Below are 21,836 nucleotides of genomic sequence, written 5' to 3' on the forward strand. Positions count from 1 at the left end.
CAGGGTCTAGAGACCTCGGTTGATCTTGAGGAACTGAACTTGGCTCTAGGGGCTCTCCTCAGTGGTAAGGCGGTTGGAGAGGACACCATACCCTTAGAGTTTTATAAAATCTTTAAGGCTGTGTTGTCACCGGTTCTCCTTGTGCTGTTTAACGACATATTGGAGGAAGGCGATGCTCCTCCCTCCTGGAACAAAACATAGTGGTTTTTCCGAAAAAGGGTAAACCAGTGGGGTAATTAGGGTCCTACAGACCTATTTCACTTATAAATCCCGATGCAAAAATATTTTCGAAACTGCTTGCTTCTCGTCTAGCTCCAAGTATGTACTTGTTGGTCTCAGAAGAGCAACATGGTTTTGTTCCTGGTAAGAATACGGTGATGCACATAAATACAGCCTATGCGGCTGATGATGTAGCAGGTCAACAAGGGGAGCGGATTGTGATGGTAATGCTGGACGCCGAGAAGGACTTTGACCAAGTCGCTTGGGGTTTTTTATGGAGCACTATGCAATCACTAGGCCTTGGTCAGAGGTTTATCTCGGCGGTCCAGCAACTGTATCGCAGTCCGTCGGCAGCTATCAAGTTGAATGGCTGTACATCTGGGGTGGTTAATATTCAGCGGGGCACCCGTCAGGGCTGCCCACTCTCCCCATTATTATTTGCCCTTTATATTGAGCCTTATATTAGGCATCTCCTTTATAATAATTCTATCTCTCCTGTTTGTTTTAATGGTATAACCTTAAAAATGAAGCCTATGCAGACAACATTGCATTATTTAATTCTGGACCTGAAGCTGCGATCGTTGCAATTACTCAAGAGGCGCAATATTTTGGTTCCCTCTCTGGATATAAGCTTAATCTTGACAAAACACAATCTATTCTTAACTATGTTCCTGCATCTCCTATATCACAGCTTGGTGTTACTACCACAGCTACCTCGGTATTTGTCTTAGTGGATGTATAAATGATTGTATGTCACTGAACTATGAACGTCTACTAAAACAAATTACCGCAGATTTGCGTAGATGGCATAGGCTGCCTCTGACTATTATTGAGAGAGGCAAAAAAATTAATGTTTTGCCCACTTTTTTTATTTGTTTCGTTCAATTCCTTTTCGGGTCCCAAATTCATTTATTAAGCGACTTGACTCTGCGATTGGTATTTTTATATGGGGCTATCGTAAAGCTAGGAGAGCGCTCAGATATATGAAGTTGACTTATGAGCAAGGTGGTTTTCAACTTCCCGATTTTAAAACTTATTTTTGGGCTGTCTTCCTTAATCGTATACAGCGTGTACTTTTTGGACCCACGATGGGTAAAACGTGGCTAGCGTATCAGTTTACATTTGGTCCTAACAGTGGGTTCCTCCTCTACCACATGTCGGACCCAAACTACTTTAAGAGAGTTTCTTTCAAGGTAGTCAGGCACATTTATATTATATGGCAAGATATCTGTAAAACTTACTCTTTGCCTGACTTACATGAATATACTTATTTATGGGCTGATCCTAGGTTTCCGGGAATATTCTCAGACGCCGTCTGTAGAAAATGACAACAGGCCAGAATAATACGACTGGAGCAGATCTACAATGAGGGGGATTTCAGGTAATTTGCTTCTTTAAAAAATGTGTTTGGGATATTACAGAATTCATTTTTTAAATATTTGCAAATCAGAAATTATTTCTTACAAGGGAAGGGATTGTTTGCTCTCCCCCATACTTCTGCTGTACTCCGGGCTATCTTTCTCACTCTTGGTCGGCATCAGATTGGTAAAGCCTATCAGTGCTTCATGCAAGAAACAGCGGATGATGGCTTGACAAGGGTAGCTAAGATTATCCATATGTTTGCAACTGGAATAAGTATGGAAGAATTTCATGAATCCCTGGCTACAAACAATTCTGCTGTCTCTTCAATCAATCTGAAGCTGCATCAGCATCGTATTATGTTCATGCTGTATTATACTCCGCAGTTAATTTCAAAATGGGCAAACTCCCAGGGATCTTTGAAATCCTTTTGCCCTAAGTGTAATTTGTACGCTGCTGATCTTAGACATATGTTTATTTTATGCCCATGTCTAAATACATTCTGGTTTGAGATTGCCTTCGGTGCTGAGTAGGCTATCAGGTACACCAATTCATATAACGGAAGGAGAAATAATTCTGGGCTCGGTTAGCGAGTCAGTTAAACTATCTAACTCGTTAGTCTCAATTATTATTGATGCGGCACGGCTCTGCATTGCCAGGGCCTGGATTGAGGCAGCTAGTCCCAAGATCAGTGACTTCTGGTCATTATTTAGGGGAGTTTTTGAAATGGAACTGGCGCTAGCAAAAGCATGGGGCCTACGCTCAAGGGTTAAATTTGGGAAGGTGTGGTCTAGCTTGCAATGGGATTAATTGCTGCTGTTTGCTCTAATTCTTTTGTAACATTCTTCATATTTTGGGGGTGTTAATTTATAATGTATGTTGGTTCCATGTATTATTTTAATCAATTTGTATGTTTTCTTCTTTTATTTTCCATATCAGCCCTGATTCAGACTATTATTCGCTTAACTGCTGTATTCGATATGTGTGAATATTTTTGATTAATTAATTTCAGATGTTCTGGTTATTTCCATCTATACTTGTGCTATATATGTTTGGTTGCTTTTTAGGTTTCGACCTGGCGAGGGGCACTGCCCCTCCCAGTTCGAAAACTTTTGTTTTCAGTAGGGATGTTCAGACCGCCTCTGTTTCCAATTGGCTAGCTCCATAAATGGAGACTAGCCATTGGGAGACAGAGGCTGTCAATCACGCTTTCTTGCGAAAACGCGATTCGGGGGCGTTTCTCGTTCTTTTTTTAAGCCCCGCCCCTTTGTCCCGGGCCGCGCTGTGATTGGCTGCCGGCCCGGGACACCCCCGTGACGTAATTCCCCGGGCCGCGCTGTGATTGGCTGGCCGGCCCGGGACCTGACTTGTTTATGTTCATATTGTGTCCCTAGAAATGCATCATACTCTCTAGCCGTCCGTATCCACGTGTCTTCACCAGCCTCTGCCATAAAAAGTATTCACAGACTTCCGGGTACTGTCGTCGTAAACACACACTAGAACTACAATTCCCGGCAAGGTCACAGTATTAGGCTCATGCGCAGTACAGCCTTTCGTCCTTTTCTGCTTTCTCTTGCATTGTGGGAAAGAGAGTTTATAATATCACACTTGTCATGTAAACAAGGCCTATGAAGCGCTCCTGTGCACCATGATTCCCAGTGGCCTGTGCGTACGCAGACCCCGGTCGTGCCCTGACGATATGGTGTTGCTGCTGCTGCTGAGAGTCACGTGTGCTGCTGTGTCCGTTGCTCGCTGCTGCGCTCTGGTGCTCTGCTGCTCCTCCTCTGGTCTCCTGTGCGGTCGGAGGCCCCATCTGCCCCCCTCCAGCCCCGCACCCGTATTTGTCCCGGGCGGATGAGACCATGAGCGATAATGATGACATCGAGGTGGAGAGCGATGTGAGTGTGACTCTTTACTCCGGGGAGCGGGGGAGGTGCGAAGGGTCCCGGGGGGGCGCCCCCTCCCCTATATTTTGTACCCGGGGCTGCAGCCTGTGACAAACAGTAACGTCTCTGTGTTTCTCTCTCCCCCTGCAAGAAGAGCCGCAGACCTTCCACTCCGAGGTGCGTCCCTGGCCGTCAAGGCTTTCTTTATTTTGGGGTTTGTCAAGGCCGCGTTTTGGTTAATCCTGGGCAAGTGGTGGATCTCTGAAGGGTCAAGGGATGCACATGATCCCGTTAAGACGGTTGCGAGTCCATTTGGCTACTGAGGATTAATGAATGAGAGGTGGCCAGTAAGCGTGGGTTTTGTATTATGGTTATGTTGTTGTGAATGTGCGTCACTGGGCCGTCCGTGCACGCTGTGATGCTCTGAAAGCTGATAGAAGATCGTTAGTACCTTGTGGTAAATACATGAGGCTTGTGGGCATCCTAAGCCAGTTAGCGTCGCAAAGGGGGGTCTAGTTCATCGTCAGTAAATCCTGTCCGCTTTATATGTGAAGGTCCATAAATGGGTTTCAGTTGTCGCGGAAGTGAAAGCAATTCCGCTAAGAGGGTTTCCAATCACTCTATCGTACTTGGGAGCGTTGAGCAATGTGAGGGGAATGGATGGACTTTGAGAGATGATGAACAAAGACGTTTGTTGAGGCTGCCAGCTAATGTCAACGCTCCGGATGATGGTTGTTTATCATCTATAACAAAAGTGAGCATTTAGAAACATTCTGAGACTCTCACGGGCGCTGTAGTATCTCTTATAGGTGGCCCAAAATTTGGATTTTAACTTGTTCATTTATATATGTGGGGATCACACGTTATTGATGTAGCAATTGCAGAGTAATTCATAATTAATAAGAGGGAATCCAAATTGGTTTTAACTGTTGACAACCCGAAACCGGCCCCAGGATGCTTGATTCCGGTCCAGGGAAGACCTGGCCTGGCAGTTCGGTCTGGACTGTTCCCATGAGGCACAGGGTCAAGACTGATTTGCATACGGCTATGTCTGAACTGGGGTGGCGTGTTGAGCAAAATAACAATGGATTAAACCAAGATCTGGGATTTGGTTGAATGTTTGACAATGTTCAACAATCCGTTCATCATCTTTTTGTGTTGTAAGGTATCCGTTAAATGCCCAAGTGTGTTTTCTCGCAAAGCGATCACTGTGGATTGTTATCTTCTCCTGGAGACTGTCTAGAAGCATTGTCAATGCAGTGTTGTTTGATTGAATGAGTGCTAAATGGAGTTAGAAAAGATGATCATTGATAAATGTGTGCTCTGGGTCGTTGTCCTAAAAACATTTTACTAAGGTTTCATTTCTACGTGGGTAGTGAGTGAAGGGCTTAGTCGATAGTAAGGTTATTGCAATATTACCAGGTTTACTCATAGGAAGTCATCACTGTCAATCAAAACATTTACCACGGGTGGCCATTAACAAAATGGGTAGCAGAGGGCTTTTATTCATTTAATGGGCTGGAAGTTGTCACGTTTAGGTAGAAGACATAGACACTGGTTGCTTGAGGCTGGAAATATGCAAGGGAGCGATGCTTTCAGCTTAACGAATTAATGGTGTTGGCGTCATCCAAGTAGGATGATAGGTTTTAATACACTGTTGCCTTGGCTAACTCATTGCTTCAGTTGGGGCTATTATGTCTTAAACGTGGATTACTTAACTCGTAGGTAGTCTAGTCCTCAATGGTTGTATGTAGGTGATCGGCAAATGCGGTAATGTAAAGGGAAACTGTTTGGAGGGTCGTAAATTATGACTGTTTAATTGTGGAATTGAAACTACTGGTGGATGTTGGTATTTCCGTTGTTTACGTGTAATGTCATGTAAGTGAGAAACATTCAAATGCTCACAAAGGGGTCATTTATGAAAAATCAGGTGAGCGCTGAGCTTCAGCGTGTTGCTTAAACCAACCATTGACAGTGTTCTGACATGATCGGACTGGTTGCCATCCCCGATGCCTTCCATGGATTTCGCTAAGATGCTGGCTGAGAGATTTGAGAAACCCTTAAAATGCAACTAATTGAGAGCTGACATTAAAAACACACACAACTGTGGAGGTGAGAGTTGTGAAGGCCGCAGTGATTGGGCAGCATGCCGGGCTTAGCTCTGCATCTTTTTGGCCTCGGACAATATGCTAAAGTATTCGAGAAGGGCAGTGCCATTAACTTGGTCGAGTTTAGGTCAAGATGGGCATGCGTGGGTTCTATGCCACTTGGTCTTGAATCGAGGTATACCATGTTCTAATAGCGAAGTGTGATGTCTACACCCTGCCAGTGACTCCCGAGGGGGACTCAATATTTAGCAGAGATGTATGTTTCAGGCAGTGCGTGGCACATTTCTCGGACCCCCGGTGATACTGCATCTGCTGTGTCCTTTATTTCGGGTTCACATTTGCTGCTCATTTTGTTGTGGTTTGTGGCCATTTGCGTACGCATGAGTTCTCTTTTGCTTTTCTTTTCTTTTTTTAAACTGTTTATTTCTATTCTGTACTTTGAAATTTGCTATTTAGCATCCCCTACATGGATTTTTTTTTTACCCGATCAGATTTAATCTAAATACCTGGGGCACTTTTTATTACCTTGAGCATTAGTTAAAGACCCTTCACTAGGAAATGTCTTAGGTCGATGTCTGTGTTTTTGAAGTGAAACGTCCATGTTGAAATGACAGTTCGTGCTCCTGATACGACCTCGGTGTGTGTTGGATGTTCACACCGTGTTTTCCCTGCAGTTCCTGCGTGCAGGGACCTTTCGAAGGACAAACATCTGAATCACACGCAGGGTGACCCGAACAAGGTGTTAGATTTGCATGTTGTGCGTTTATTTTTGCTATTGCTGGGCCCGTGCGCCTCAGGGTGCGCAGCTTCGAGGGTGCTGCCTGGAAGCAGCCATATTTAAACAGCTGGTGCTGCCCTCACACAAGGCTCTAGGGGCCAGACAATGCCATCCGAATCCAAGCCATGCTGTTTGTTGCAGTGTGTACACACCCCTATGTGCAGTTTGTAACCGGGAGGCCCTCGGCGACCCCTGTTCTTGTTATTGTAGCAAAACAAAGCTGCCAGAATTGTTGCACCTGTGATGGTTTATTTTGAATCTGAAACAATGAGTCGAACCAAAAACGGCTGTCCTGGTGGTAGACATCGGGTGCAATTTGTATGCCAGTTTCAGATGCAGGTGGGGCGCGCGAGCATGCGTAATGCCGCACTTGTCCCTTCAAAGCGCTATAAATAAAAGGCCTTTCTCTTAACCAGTTGTAATGGTCCTAAGTTTAGTAACTTTGGAAGGCTGGGTCGACCCTGCCAGAATTTGAAATCGTGGCCCGCAGACGCTTCATTTTTGAGCGAGGAGCACAATTTAATTTACTGAGCCACCCTGCAGCCCATTGACTTCCTGGGGTTGACTCTTTTGCAGCGTTTGCTGCTCATCGACTTTCTAATAGTTGCTGAAGCTGCATGGAGAGGATCAGAAGGAATCTACAAACCATTCTCTGCCTGTTTTATGTTCCCTCGGCGAGGAATCCTGCTAAAAGGAGTAGCGAGGTGTATGTACCGAAGCAGCCCCACACCAGTGCAAGATTTACCTTTGCTTTCTTTCTTCGCTTGGTTTGTCAAACCTTCTGAGCACCCAATCTCATATTTTAGTTTTCAATTCCGAGAGCGCTCTCCTACAAAGACTCACTTGACTCGTATTCTGTCACTATTCCGTTCAGTGTTGTAAATCTCTTATGCCGTTCTTAGCTTCTTCATTGAGGTGTTTGTTTTCAATACTCTGGGCTAGTGTGTGATTTCTATACACCAATGTGACAGCTCATCTTTGCTCTGCCTCTGTTTGGAATTGTGGCCTCCACCACAGAAAAGACCATAGCTGAGATTTGTGTACTTAAACACCACCCCCTTCTGATGGTAGTTATGCCACATTCCAAATAACCTAAGCCACATTGTTTATGTACTTGGAGGCCATGTAATGTACGTTTAGGGTTCAAATCCTTTAGGAACTTGCATACTGTTCTTCCCATCAGGATGATGCACATTTCTGACTCTTGAAGCATTGAATTAGATGGGCCACTCTACGTTTAATGCCCTTCTCATATTCCCACTACTTCTGGGATTTGAAAGGCCTATATCTTCAAAAAAACATATTCCGCACTCCTTGAATGCACTGAAAACACCGGTCTGGTTGTAATATGTATATTGTATGAAGGATATCTGCTTTGTATTATATGGACTCTTGTCTCTTTCAAGAGCTGATTCAGCTTAATTGTAACTTTGGAAAATGAAAGATGTGATCATATTAATAAGAATATTTCGAATCGACACGTGCTGAGATCTATCAAACATTGTTTTAATTTATCCTGTAATTTTCTTTGGGGGAGTAAGTAGGTCTCTTACGGTTCTAAAAGCTCCATCAACTCTTAAAGATCAACATATCCTATGGTTAACCTCTGTTCTAAACACTTAGCAGTACCTGATCATCTGCCTTTATCACCCAAAATGTGACTAAAGTCCATTTGGAAAATGAAATGTCATGAAGAGGTGCAGAATAACATGATTTGCTCCTGCACTTCTGTTTCTTTTAGCAGTAGGGCACTTCGGGAAGAAATTGATAGCAAATTAATGGATTAATTTGTAGAGTGCAGCATGAATCTTTTCTGGATTCACATGCTGTGCATTATTCCATCTAGTAGTTTGGTCCGGGAATTCTCCTTGTAGTCTCTCGCTCTTTTTTTTTTTTCTCCCTTTTTAGGTTGCGCCTCGTCGAAAGCTGCGCAGCTTTTCGGCGCAGGCGAAATCTAATGTTAGAACAGTGTGGCCTTCGTCCCGCCTCTCTCTTCCATTGGCTAGCTCCATAAATGGAGGCTAGCCATTGGAAGAGAGAACTGTCTGTCATTTCCCGAGGCGATTGGTGGGCGTTCCGCCGATTCTTTCCCTCTCCGCAACGTCATGAAGACGTGGCCACTGTGGGCGTGTACTTTTTTTTTTTTTTTTTTTTTACACAGATGTTTGTGTTTATTGTTCGCCTTGTCCCTGTCCCGCTGGCTGTTTCCTGACCACCCTCCCGCTTTCCGTGTGCCCGCCCCCCCCTCCCGCTGTCCGTGTGCCCGTTAACCCGCCCCCCCTCCCGCTGTCCGTGAGCCCGTTCGCCCGCCCCCCTCCCGCTGGGGTCTCTGCCAGGTTTAGACCTCTGTTGTGATTTGCTGGATTTCTCCCCTGTCGGGGTGGGTGTTTTTTTGTTGTTCAAAAGTTCAGTGGAAGGACCAACAGGCAAAGAGTGTGTGGTCTAGATCCCCAACCTATAGTGTTGCAGCAAGTAAATTGTAAGAGTTTTAATTGCTCTAGTATTTGAATTCATTTACCATGATCCCGTATGTGCAGCGTCTTTTTCAGTGACTGACTCTCCTGTTGTAGTGGAAAGGGGCCTATGTTCTTGCGCTTGCAAGGGAGACACTGCACATGTGAGCTTTATACTTTAAACTGCACATCAGAGAGATTCTTCCGGAATCGATTGTGGTTATTATACCCTGAGAATAGTTGTGATCAGTATAACGATTTAAAGCAGACAGCAGTGTTTGAGTTTCAGATTCTCAGTGTGTGTTCTTTATTTCTTGTGCAGTTGGAGCAGATTTTGGTGTCCTGCTCTTTCCCTCGTTATTGTTCAACATGGTAAAACACTCTAAGAGGATACCGAGTTCCACATCCTCTGTAAGCCCTGCCCGGTCTCTTTTGGCCAAAAGAGACCAGCGGTGCAGAAGAGGACGAAATAATCAAATAATTAATATTAAAACACTAACGGATCCAAAAATAAATAAATAAGAGGCAGGAACTGACAGTGAGAGATCCACTTTATATTTAGACTTTTCAGGCTCTGATGACCGAGAGGAAGCAGTACCTCCTGTGTATCAGAAAGAGAAATATATTTCGAGACATGTTTCCTGGCCTTCTGACCCATATGACAGAAAATACGTTTTCCTACTGCCATAAACACAGTAACCTCGGGGGAGACTCTGTTGCAGTTTCAGAAGACTTATAAAGGAACTGCCACTGATCGGCAAGTTATGGAACTGTTCTTGAATGAATGACAAGATTCATTTTCCAAGGTTTATGCGATGGCCTTAGCCATTGCAAGATATGGAGAGCAAATCGCACAATATTAGCCACGTTGATTCTAAAGTGGTCGACCTTGTTGAAATTGGTCAAAAGGCCGGGGGGGATCTCTGAAAGCTGCCTACAATATAGCACTGCAGTAGTCTAACCTTAAAATAAACGTGCACAACTGAATTCCATGTAGTGAATTTATGTATCTCATGCAGTGTAGCAAGTTCTCAGTGCTAAGCGTTTCAGCTGTCAATGTCTGAAATGTCATTATTTTTAGCTTCCTGTAATTTTGCCATTTAATATGAGGTTACAGGAGGGAGCACTAGCTTCTTGGAGTTTCTTGTTGCTCAAATGGCTGTAATTTCTGATATTTTGAAGTTTCCCTCGTCTTCATTGCATGATTTTTGTTTGTGAGTAATTGCTGTCTGCTGAGCTCGTCCGTAGGGTACAATAGGTCTCACATTTGCGAGAGATTAAGCTAATGGCAATGTAAATGACAATGCCATTTATTTATCTGTTTTCAAAACCAACACATAAATACAAATTTTGTCATTTAAAATGCCAATAGCTCTAACTTTTCCTAAGGCGAAACCATTGCATTGTAAATGCTTGTTTTGTTATGTTTGTGCCAATAAAAAAAAATGTCTTCTGTGGGTGCATTCTTGGATACAGCAAAGAAGCATTCCTGTTAGTTTTTTTTTTTGCTTTCAGTGACCCCCTAATATTTTTAATATTTTCTGAAGACTAAAGTGAGCTGCTTCTTTTCATTTCCATATCATTGCCCTTCTACTACCCTATTTACTTTGTGTTAAAAAAAATTAAAAACTTTAAAAACCCTTCTGCCAATTTTTTTTATTTTTAGAACCATCATCTGGCCAACCAAAGAGCTATCGCTGTGCTTTTATTGTGTTAGTGTGTTAGTGACTGTACTGATATGTGCCTGGGTGTGTGAGTGGTTCTATCAGTGTGTGCATGATCATATGAATTCCTGTATCAGCGTGTGGCTGGGTGTGTCTGTGCCTTTATTGGTGTTTGCCTGGGTGTATAAGTGGCTGTATCAATGTGTGAGTGGGTGAATATTTGTGTGTATGAGTGTTTGCTGGGTATGTCAAAGGCTGTATTGGTGTGTGTCATTGTCAGTAACAATGTGTGTCTGGGTGTTTTAGCGTCTGTATTAGTGTGTTGCTGGGTGTGTCAGTAGCTGTATAAGTATGTGTATGGGTGTTTGAGAGGCTGTATCGGTGTTTGGCTAAATGCCTAAGCGGCTGTATCAATATGTAACTGGGTGTGTCATTGGCTCTATGAATATGTGCCTGGGTGTGTCAGTTTATGTATCAGAATGTGGCTCCGTGTGTCAGTAGTTATATCAGTGTGTGTCTGGGTATGTCAGTGGTTGTATCGGTGTGTCCCTGGGTGTGCCAGAGGTTGTATCAGTGTGAGCCTGGTTCTGTCAATGGCTGTATTGGTGAGTGCCTGGTTGCGTCAGTGACTGTATTGGTATGTGCATGGATGTGTCTGTGTGGCTTTATCAATGTATGGGTAGAAGTGCGAGTAGCTGTACTGGCGTGTTTGTGTGGGTGTGTGAGTGGGTGTATCAGAGCGTAGCTCAGTGTATGGGTGGCTGTATGGCTGTGTGGCTTGGTGTGTGAATGGGTATGTGAATAGCTGTATGGATATATGAGTCTATATATGTAGGTGTTTGCATGTGTAAATGTAAGTATGACTGACACTATGGAATTTTGAGTGGGTGTGTGCATGGGTGTGTCAGTACCTGTGTGTATGACTCTATAGGTGTGTGAGTTCATGTATGAGTACCTGTATGGGAGTGTTTGTGACCCATAAGTTAAATTAGCAATATACCGTTTTATAACTTTACAAATACATTTTATTGACACATTACAATACAATTTAAACCAAACAATTAACAAATAAGCATACCATAACTTATTTAATTATTTACAAGTACATGTTTGTGCACAAGTACTTCATAGATGCAGGTAGTTGTTTAGACCAGCAAGGACAAAACAAAGTGATGCCTGGAAGCATTTTACAATACCTTAAAGGGAAAAGAAAGTTACAGATAAATATGTGCAGTGTAATATTTGCAGCAAGCAGTTATCCAGGGACACTGCCAAGACGTTTTCACATGGGACAAGTGCCTTGTGGAAGTACTTAAAAACAATTCATGGAAGGGTCTACTACTAATGATGTGGGAAAAGCAGGTGCAGCAGGACAATCCACCTGTACAGCACCCTTAGGAGAACCATCATCAGCTATAGTCATTACAATTCCTGCTGCCTGCAAAGAATTGAGTGAGCGGATTACTCACTGTGTGAAATGTCACGTTCTTGTCCTGTAAAGATGTCTTCTGTGGGTGCATTTTCCCTTTTTTGCTGTTCTCGGGTTCTATACTCATACACCAAAGAATAATCATTGAATAGTTGGAAAAAATAATCATAAAGATTGTAGGGAAAGAAACTGTACACTTTGGGCCCGATTACGAGTATGGAAGTTTGAGCACCCCCAGACTTGTGGCAGTCCAGCCACTGCCGCACAGGCCGTCCGACTGCCCGATTACGAATTTGGTGGTAAGACCATCCTGGGACTGCTGATACCACCAGCAAACCACTGTTCTTGGAGGTGGTGCGGGGGTCCTGAAACAGCAATATTCTTGGTGGGACCACAGTGGTCCCGTCAAGCCTTACAAGTTTCTTCTCTGACAGAATTTTCATGGCGATTCCATGAAAACCCTGGCAGAGAAGACACAAAGGAGGGTCCTACAAGGCCCCTGTGCCTTCACTTCATGTGGATGCACACAGGGGGGCATAACATATGCTCCTCTGTGTGCATGTCCATAGGTTCCTGAATGGCATGGACTTTCGAGTCCATGTTGTGCAAGAACCTTGTTGTGCGGTCCCATTGCAGTGTGTTTTCAAAGCCCCCTCCAACTTTGAATAAGGCATCACGCTGGGACAATCACGCCACGCCTCCCGCCTGACAAATTAGTTAAAAGTCGGAATCTGGTGGGTGGGCAGCAGCAAACTTCGGTGGAACAGTGGTGCTGTGGTTTGCACCGCAATGCTACCACTCCGCCATAAGTCGTGATCAGGCCCTATGTGTATGCAAGTAGGTGTTTGCATGTGTAAATGAGTATGGGTGGGTGTGTGACTGACTGTATGGGATTTTGAATTGGTGTACGAGTGTATGTGTGGGTGTGTCAATGCTTGTGGGAATGACTCTATAGGTGTGTGAATTCATGTATAGGTACCTGTATGGTTGTGTTTGTGACCCATAAGTTAAATTAGTAATATACATTTTGATAACTTTACAAATATATTTTATTAACACATTACAATACAATTTAAACAAAACAATTACAAAAAATAACATCAATTAATTAACTATTTACAAAAATACATAAACACACCCACACCTTAACTTCTGATTGGCGACACTAAGACCCCAATGATACATTTCATGGCATGCCAACATGACATGAATGAGTACTTGTATTGTTCTCATGGTGAACTGAACTGTATCTTGTGAACTTTAGGAGCACCAACGTGTTTCCAACCCTCAGTTCTGCAGAGTGTCCTTGGGATTATTTACATACGTTTGTAAGCAAAGCAAACTGTAACATTAAAAGCATCAAATTCAAGACACCATGAGAACTTAAAGGCAGAGTTGTGTATTTTCCAACAATGTGCTGTGTAACATCAGCGGCAAACAATTATCAAGAGAAACTGGTAAAACGTATTGTCATGGGATAAGCTCCATGTGGAAACATGTTAAAACAATCCATGAAAGGCTGTGTGAAAAGGCAAGTGGTGGAGAACCACCCGCACCATTTGCAGTAGTCTTGGGGGAATCTTGAAATGTTCAAGTAATAACAGTGTATAACACAAAAAACACAGGGGGTCTACCAGCTTAATTATGAGGCTGCACTGTCAATCCGAGTCACCAGGATCTCGGGGTGTATGTATCACATGAAGACAGCGTAATTCTTCTAAAAAAGGTGAACACTATATGCATAGGAAAAGCCGGCACAGCATCGGTCATTCGTACATGGTTGACAAATCCAAAGCAATTAGCAAAGGGTTCCCATCAAATTGACTCAATGATCAGTCCTATCATTTGGCCAAACCCAGGTGCATATCAGGCTGGTCCCCTGATCTTTGGGACATCAAGCACAGCACCATTAGTTGCTGGTGAAGGATTTGGTCCACCAACATTAACCGTCAGTGATGGCTGATCTTTGATGGTAAAGTAAACAGTGCAGCAGAAAATATAGTGACTTTAAAATAGGATGGAGTGTCCTCCTACTAATAACTTTATTCTACGGACGAACCACACCTCCTAATTAAAAACCAGAACAATGCAATAAAGACAGTCAACAAATATCTGTCTAGTAACGGGCCAACATGTTTCTGCCTATCGGGTGTTGAATCCCATGGCATTCGTCAGGGCCTCTGTTCTTTCAATAGTTGCACTCTTAGTAGTGAAACAAAGGAAACACCACCATTACCAAAGTGAAAAAAGTATAAAATGGTTGAATACGGTACAACCTGTAACAACCGTAGACATTAACCCTCCATATCAATTAGGAAATACGAATTCCTTAATGGTAGGGGAATAGACCCCACCTCACCTGGACCATACTCAGGTTGTACAAGGCCCGCACTATCCGTCGGTACCTCCAGCTCCCATCTGAGTCTTGGGGGACTCAGATGGGAGCTTGAGGTACAGACGGATAGTCCTTTGTTTCACTACTAAAAGTGCAACTATTGAAAGAACAGAGGCCCTGACGAATGCCATGGGATTCAACACCCGATAGGCAGAAACCTGTTGGCCCGTTACTACACAGATATATGTTGACTGTCTTTATTGCACTGTTCTGGTTTTTAATTAGGAGGTGTGGTTCGTCCGTAGAATAACGTTATTAGTAGGAGGACACTCCATCCTATTTTAAAGTCACTATATTTTCTGTTGCACTGTTTACATTACCATCAAAGATCAGCCATCACTGACGGTTCGTTAATGTTGGTGGACCAAATCCTTAACCAGCAAATAATGGTGCGGTGCTTGATGTCCCAATAATCAGGGGACCAGCCTGATATGCACCTGGGTTTGGCCAAATGATAGGACTGATCATTGAGTCAATTTGATGGGAACCCTTTGCTAATTGCTTTGGAATTGTCAACCATGTACGAATGACCGATGCTGTGCCGGCTTTTCCTATGCATATAGTGTTCACCTTTTTTAGAATTACGCTGTCTTCATGTGATACATACACCCCGAGATCCTGGTGACTTGGATTGACAGTGCAGCCTCATAATTAAGCTGGTAGACCCCCTGTGTTTTTTGTGTTATACATCTTGAAGTAGCTGGGGATAATAATCAGGTACGGGTCGTTAAATTACATATCCCTTGGACCCTCTTTAAACTATTCTGTTGTTGATTCAAGAAATAACAGCACCAGCTTACTGCAATAAGTTACCTGATATGTTAGCATTATACAATTTAAACCAAACAATAAACAAATACACATAACATAACTTATTTAACTATTTGCAAATACACGTTTCTGCACAAATGTTTCAGATAGATGCAGGTATGTGTTTAGACCAGCATGGACAACCTGGCCCTGTACTGGATGGAGAGGAAAATATACCATCTGCAATAAATGAGTGAAGTTTGGAAAAAATTTAGTATTTCTTCATGTGAGAAAAAAGTGTCATGTTTAACCAGTGTAATGTCTGGGGCAAGCAATTATCGAGACACATTGTTAAGAAATATTCCCTTGATACAAGTTCGATGTGGAAGCAGATCAAAACTGTCCATAAATGCATGTACCATTGCATGATACAAGAGAAGCCAGGTGCAGCAGGAAAACAAACATTATCTGTATTAGCCTTATGAGAATGATTGAAATAGGTTTTCATAACTGTTCCAGCTGTCTGTGAGAATTTACTCAAGATGGTCACTCACTATGGCAAATGCCAGATGCCATGGATGAAAACATATTATTTGTGGCTTCATATCTTGATACAGTGAAGAATAACTGTTGTTAATTATTTTATTTGCTCCTCGTTAAACCTTCAATTTTTTCACAATCTGAACCCCCTTCCTACTTCCGAGTTGTCCAAAAAAAAGAAAAATTGTATAAAATTGTTAGAAAAATGTATAATGTAAAAACCTTCTTAAAAAACAACAGTTCTTTTTACAACCATTTTATCTGGTCAAACAAAGACCGAATTGTGCTTTATGTTTATCTTCAATTCTCTATTTAAGTGTTTATGAGTTTTGGGATTTTTATATGTGACACAACCCACATAATTAAAATACAATAGTATACAATAGTACTTTAATATTCTCAAAAGGGAATAAACCTGTAAGGTGTTAAAGAACATACTCGAAAATGTTTTCCAATCTCATCTACAATACTAAAATGGATATTAATGTAGATGGGTATGGTATGCAAGTAGGATATCAGTAGGTTCATCAGTGTACAAGTCGGTGTGTAAGTGGCAGTAGAGTTTTCTAAATAGGTATGTGAGTGGTTTTATAGATGGGTTACTAGGTGTATCACTGGGTATATCGGTCTTTAAGTGCATTTGTAAGTGACTGAATCTTAAAAGTATGTGTTACATTTTAACTAAACAGCACCCTGCCCTTTGAGTCACTTAAGACTTAACTTAGGTGTGACATGTTTAATGAAAGGATAGGTTGAGGCTTGGCAATGGGTTTTATATGTCAAATCAACATGGCAGTAAAACTGCAGCAGTGGTATGCCTCAGACAGGTTTAAAGGGTTATTTGTATGCATGGCATAATTAATCCTGCAGACCCATTGCTTCTATTTAATTTACAGGCCCGGGCACAGGTAGTGCACTCTAGTAGAGACTTACAGAAAAATGTAATATCCTAATTGTGGTTAAGTCAATCAAACCATGTTTAGTGGAGATGAAAATACATGTTACCACTATCTAGCAGTGGTTAACTGTTCAGATTCCTAATAGAAACTGGGTGTCTCAGTATCTGACTGGGTATCTTGCTGACTATACGGGTGTTCAAATGGATATGTAAGTAGCTGTATTGATTACTAACTGTCTGTGTTAGTCTGTGTTTGGCTCTGTAACTGTGTGTGCAAGTGACTCTGTTAGTGGTGGATACATAAGTGCTGTGTAAATATATGTCACACTCTCACTGAGTGTGTGAGTGGCAGTATGGTTTTGTAAATAGGTATGTGAGTAGATTGTATGGATGGGTGACTTGGTGTATAACTGGGTGTATAGGTGTGTAAGTGCATGTGTAACTGACTGTCTGAGTGCTAGGTACAAGAATGGCTGTACAGGTGTGTGAGGGGGTGTGTCATTGCACGTATGACTATGTAAATAATTAGGTAAGTATATATAAAAGGTGAGTAATTGGGTGTGTGAATTGTTTTATAGCAGTGTGACTGAGTGTGGCAGTCACTGTCTGGCTATATGAGTGATAGGCACATAAGCGCTTTTGTGGGAGTGTAAATGGGTATGAAAGTGCCTGAATGACGAGTGAGTGGACAGAAATTACAGACTATTACATTATATGCTATAAGCAAACACCCACATCTAATTTCAAACTCATTCATACTGGCTTAATAAAATTACTTTATTTTCAGTTTACCAATGTATCTTTCTCCTTTCCTGCTCACTCTATTTATAGTTAATGTTCTCATCTTTGCTCCCTTCTATTTTGCATTCTAGTATAGTGTCTAGAAGCTACACATTTTCTTTCAACTTAAATACACTCACAATTGTTTATCTAAATATACCTTTTTATACTACAAATTGATTAACATACCTGTAAAAGCTCTTTGCTTTTTCCCAACTTTATCTCTATTTCTGTTAATCTCTGTTTCCATTGGAAATCCCAAATTAGTACTATGGCAATCCTCCTCCACTCTAAGTACAAAAGCTGTTCAATTGGCTACCTTTCACCATGTGCTATTACATATACTCCTGCAGTTAACAAATCTCAGGCTTTCTTTCATCTTTTATTTTTGTTATACCACTTCTAAATGGTCAACATTTTTTTTAACCCTTTCCATGTTTCCTGGGAATAAGTCCAATTTGGTAGTTCTTTTCCATCCATTTGCAGATCCACACGGAAGCCCATAAAAACATTAAACAATCTATTGTTAATAGTTTGGATTTATGTTTTACTTTGTAAAAACTGCTCAATTAAGAGCCAAACACTCCTAAATTACCAATGTTTCCACACCACTCTTTTTGAGTTTCACAGTGCAGTCATTTTCGTTCCCTTTCCCCATATTTTTTTAGTTCCATGTCCATGATGACCATGTTAGCTGCACTCTATACCTACCACTAGGTCAAAGGTACACATTACTTTCTGTAAGCAACATATTAGCTTCAAATTAAACTTTAGCAGGTGTGGTTGGTGGTTGAAATTTCAAGCATATCCCTAAGAATATATTTTCAAAACCAATCACAGATGTAGTTACTTTTTTCTCCAAACCACTACCCAATTGTAGCCCATGCACATCTCTACCACCCAATAAAATATGTTCTTTTATATTTTACTTGATGGTCTCCAATTTAGCTCCTTTTCGTCTTCAAAACAGCCTTCTCCTCTGTGCTACTCCTCCTTCCCTCCACAATTCTCATAGTGAGGGTCAAGGTTTAGTGTTTTGAGCCTCACAGATCCCAAATCGAAGGCACACATTCAACACATAATAGCAACTGGTTTCCTCAACCAAAACCATTTATGTAAAACAACAACACATTAAATATAGTAGGCAAAAAAATAGCTACATGGGTATCTAAGACAGTGTGGAAGTGCCTGTATAGGTATGTGTGTAGGTACGTCAGTGGTTTTGATGTTGTTTGTGTGGGTGTATAAGAGGTTGTATGGGTCTCCAACTGGGTGTGTTAATGGTAGTATGAGTCCCTGAGTGAGTTTGTGAGCGTGTGACTAGGCGAGTGAATAGGTGTTTGATGGCTGTATGGGTTTGTGAGTAGGTGTGTCGCAGACTAGATAGGTGTGTGAGTGGGTATGTGAGTGTGTACTGGGTGTGTCAATAGCTGTGTAAGGGGTAATATGGGTATATGAGTCACTGTGTGAGTGTTTGTATGGGTGTTTGAGTGGGAGTGTTGTGATTATAGGGGTGTGAGTAGCTGTGTCAGTGGTTGTATGTATGTGTGAGTGAGTGAGTTTTTGAGCAGCTCTGTGGTTATTTGAGTGGGTGTGTGATGGGTTTTATGGGTGTGTTAGTAGGTATGTGAGTAACTGTGGATATATGAGTGGGTGTGTAAGTACTTCTCTCAGTGGCTGTGTGAGTAACGGTATGGGTGGTTAAGTAGTTGTATGGGTATGTGAGTTGGTATGTAAGTGTCTGTATGTGTCTTTGAGAGGTTGTGAGAGTGTCTGTGTGAGTCTGTGAGTCGGTGTGTGATTGTATGTGTGGGTCTGTGAGTGGGTGTGAAAGTACCTTTGTGGGACCCTGAGTGGTTCTATGAGTACCTGCACAGCTTTCTCAATGGGTATAAGAGTGCCTGCGTGGGTCTATTTGTGGGTGTGTGAGTGGATGCATGGGTCTGTAAGAGCCTGTGTGGGTCACTGAGTGGCTGTGTGAGTTACTGGATCCGTGAATCGGTGTAATATTGCCAGTGCTGGTCTGTGAGTTTATGTGAAAGCACCTCTGTGGGACTCTGAGTGGTTCTGTGAGTACCTGCATAGGTCTGTGGGTGGGTGAGTAAGTGCCTGGGTGTGTGAGTGGATGTGAAGGTCTGTACATGGGTCTGTGAGTGCCTGTGTGGGTCACTGATTAGGCGTGTGAGTATCTGCATGAGTCTGTGAATGGACATGTCAGAGGATGTGTCAGTGACTGTGTGGGTCTTTGAGTGGGTCTGTGAATTCACATGTGGGTCTCTGAGTGGGTGTGTGAGTGGTGTGTGGGTTTATGAGTGGGTGTGTAACTGCCTGTGTGGGCCTGTAGATGGGCCAATGATGTCATAAATGATGTCCTAGAACATCTCATGAGTGATATCATATGGGAGGTCATAAGCAGTGCATGGAGGAGGTGCAAATTATAAATTGCTACATTTCTGTGTTTTTTTAGTTCAAACCGTTAATGTTACCACTGAGAAATTCACCTAACTATAACGTTACTTTAACCTTTGGTTTTTTCAGTGAATTTCTAAATTTTCAGTGAGTTTCTAAAGTTTTTTTTAAAAAAGCAGATCTTTTTATGACGCCTAACAATAATGTTGCTTTAACCTTTGGTAAATTCAGTGAATTTGTAGGATTGTTTTTAAAGTAAATTATGTTGTTTTTGAGTGTATGTATGGTGAAATAACTGAGTAAACTGTGTGCTGGCATTATTCTGAAAGGGATTTGCTTCTGTATTTTTACTTAACAGGAAAGGGTGCACACTTTGCAAATTGTTTCTAAAAAATGATGTTTGAATATAAAAAAAATAATACCCCAATATTTGTATTAAGATTGTCTATCACCTATCTCCTCAGCTCTTCTGACTCTCATATTGAGACATTTTTCCAGGAAGTTCATTAATATTGTAATAGCATACTTTTCATAGCCATTGTATTTTTTTAACATTAAAGTCATAATTATAATTCAGAAAGAAAGTAATCAATTTTTTAAATATTGTATAGTGTTAAGTTTTATTATATACATTTATTTTTTATTTTTTAATTACTCAACAGAGTTCTATATTTTGATGCAATCAACTGTTTGGAGTTCTTTTTCATGTGTTCATTTATTAATAATTGGCTATCTGTAAAAAGAAAGGTATTAAAATATGGTTTTAATATTATATTTTTTTAAAAGGCGGTGCCTCTTGTGAGACGCTCGTGGGAATTGAGCACCCAATCCCCAGGTTGGCTATCACGACCCTCAAACTAGATTGTACATTTGGGATTAAGTTAAGAACAGTGTTTTCCTGTAATTCTGAACAAATGAAGACATTAGAGATGTTGGTTAGCTTGGAAAAATGAATTATGCATTGTTCCATGAAATATATAAAGCAATAGAATCTTTACGATCTAGTAAGATGCTCGCGGAGTCAAACACACATCCCCTGTGTGGGCTGTACTTATTTTTCAGCTCTCATGATCTACCCGTGAGATCGTGCATTTGCAATTTAGTTAATAACAGTGGTTTCTTGAAATTCAGAACAAATTAAGACATTAGAGATGTTGATTAGCTTGGAAAATGTATTATGAATTGTTCCATGAAAAAGATTGAGCAATACTATTTTTACTATCTTGTGAGATGCTTGCAGGTATCTCACGAGAAGTGCGTGAGAGGAACCTCACTGTAAAGAAGGATTGTGATTGGTTCATATGAATCTCTTTATTTAGGAGAAGAAGATTCCCTCCTTTTCGCTTTATTTCACTATTGGAATTTGGTAAGTAGATATGTTTGGCTTGCTCTCCTTTCCTGTTTTGCCTTTCTTCACAAAGATCTCTTCATCAGATTCTGATTAGCAACCATGGGCATCTGCACCAACCCAGCCATCTCACCCTCCTCAGGGCTCCTTGGTGTGGCAATTCTTTGAAATGAGGTTAGGTAGCAAGAAAGTTTCTGCAAAGTACGTTACCAGTAGACTTTGCAGCAAAGATTTCAGGTGGCGGAGCAATAATAAACAATATAGCATGAGTAGTAAAGGGATATGGAGACACCTTAGGTCTATGTATCCATAAAGGCTTGCATGGCCAGAGTTAGCTCATTCTGTAGAGCTAGATAACTCTTCAGGAGCTTTGACATTATTTGCTCCCTGACATACTGTGCCTGTGCAGGTTCTAAGTGCACAGACCAATAAACCTGCTTTTTTTAATAAAGCACTATTTTGCTGCTTTTTGTAAGCAGATAATGTTTTAATCATAAACAAGCAGGTCTGCCCAGGAGAAGGTTGTCCAAGAGCACAAGTAGCCCTCTGTGTAGTAGTTTTTTTTCTTTTTTTACAGGTTTTTGTAAGCTTTTCTTATTTTAGTTTTTAAGGAGATGCTGTTGGTGTTCATTTCAGACTTGCATGTTTTTTTCATACCCTTTAAAAAAAGTTTTAAAATGTAAACATAATTAAAAATGTAAGTAATCCCCGAAAAAGGTTCTACTTGTCAAAGATTGTTACTAATAATGGCTACTTCCGGAGTTTCTGTATAGTTTCATGATCTATGTTGTTTCTACTATGTTTTCGTTTTTTTCCCATT

The sequence above is a fragment of the Lissotriton vulgaris genome, chromosome 2_1 (genome assembly GCF_964263255.1).
Source record: "Lissotriton vulgaris chromosome 2_1, aLisVul1.2, whole genome shotgun sequence".
Taxonomy (NCBI): domain Eukaryota; kingdom Metazoa; phylum Chordata; class Amphibia; order Caudata; family Salamandridae; genus Lissotriton; species Lissotriton vulgaris.